Here is a 1,510-nt window from a genome sequence, read left to right as displayed (position 1 = left end):
GAGAGAGCAAGAAAGACACTTTTTTTTAATAAATATGGAACACTTAACAAATCTGTGTGTCATGCTTGCACAGGGCTCATACTAATCTTCTCTGTATCATTTCAATTTTAGTATATGTGCTGCCGAAGCAGGCACTTTCTTTAACATCTCAGAAAGAAAAAGGACTTAAGTCCAATTTTTCTTGACTTTTGCAACTCAGCTTTCAGACCTTCCCAGTGATAAAGGGAATGTTTCATTTAGATTTCCTCTATACAACCCTTTTTCCAGTTTAACTTCGTTGCAAACATCTACGCAAACGGTCTGCCTTGCTGCTCATTGCCTATAGGGGTTACATGGGAAGCAGAGGGGCACCTAAGCAGTGTACTACAGGTTCTATCCATATGTTCAATATATTTGCAAAAGCAGCGATCATCCTAGTAAACAACCATTACAGAGTATTTCAGGCTAAACCTGCAGTTAATGTAAATGGGTGTAACCCAGGGGTGGGCAAAACATGGACCGTAGGCTGGATCTGGCCCGCGGAGGGTCTTTGTCCAGCCCACAGCAGGTCCCTCAGTCCTGCCTGCCCAAGCACTGTCCAGTATATGGTGCCTCCTACCACTCCCTGGACATGCAGGGGGGCTGGGGTGGCTTTGCAGCAGGACTGCCTATCTAGGCAGCCCAGCTGGCGGTGGCTCCTTCTGGCTGCTGCCACCCCTGCCCCAGCCTCGTGGTATTGGCAGGGACCTGTGGACACAGCCCCGACTCTGGCCTGCCCTGCACCTGCTCCACACCGCCCACCCATGCTGATCAGCAGCAGTGGCTGGGCAGAAACTGCTGCTCAGCATGGGGGAAAAGCGGCCCCTCCTCCTCACCACTGCCAGGCAATTCTTGCTGCAGCTGCCTGGAGCCTGTGCCTAGGCTGCCCTGTGGCTCCTTTGCAGTGTCACCGCTGCCCCGCAGGGTGGCCTGGAAGTAGCAGTGATGGCGGCAGAGAGGAGCCACAGGGCAGCCCGGGTGAGGGCTCCAGGGAGCTGCAGCCAGAACAGCCCAACATTGGTGAGGGGGCAGGGCCGCTTTTCTCCCATGCCAGCAGCAGCTTCTGCTTGGCATAGGTGGGGAGTGTGGAGCAGGCATGAGGCGGGCTGTGGTCAAGGCTGTGCCCATGGGTTCTGGCTGATCTGCCCTGGCCGGGGTGAGTCTGGCACGGGCACGAGCTGGGCTGGCGCTGTGCGCTGGTGGCGGGGAGGAGCCCCAGGGTGCATAGGCTCTGGGCTGTTGTGTAGGGGTACTGACCGGCTTAGTGGGTGCCCATGCGTATGTGGCCTTCCCTGGACCAGCTTCTTTGCAAGCATCCCTTCTCCCCTGCATGGCAAAGCCACACTAATCCCCAGGCTTGGAGGCAGTGGCTCCAGGAGTTCACCTATACTGAACCCCCCAACTCAAGCCCTGTAGCCACCACTGCTGCGGGGCCCATTGGCTTCCATAGCAACAGTGGCGGGGGGGGGGGGGGGGGGGGGGGGGGGCGGGG

The 1,510-nt window shown here is 57.0% G+C and overlaps 1 protein-coding gene and 1 non-coding gene across 3 annotated transcripts in view; both read right to left on the bottom strand.

The window, feature by feature from the left end:
* Window positions 1-1,510, bottom strand: part of CCND2 (cyclin D2) — an 86,852-nt gene that overhangs the window by 65,264 nt on the left and 20,078 nt on the right. The window lies entirely within an intron of this gene.
* On the bottom strand, window positions 29-135 carry LOC112550968. Its single transcript, XR_003095058.1, has one exon. It is a non-coding gene; the product is annotated as a U6 spliceosomal RNA (small nuclear RNA).

The sequence above is a fragment of the Alligator sinensis genome, unplaced genomic scaffold (assembly GCF_000455745.1).
Source record: "Alligator sinensis unplaced genomic scaffold, ASM45574v1 scaffold177_1, whole genome shotgun sequence".
Taxonomy (NCBI): Eukaryota; Metazoa; Chordata; order Crocodylia; family Alligatoridae; genus Alligator; species Alligator sinensis.
Note: the sequence above shows the minus strand (reverse complement) of the source record. Positions and strands in the feature narration are given on the sequence as shown.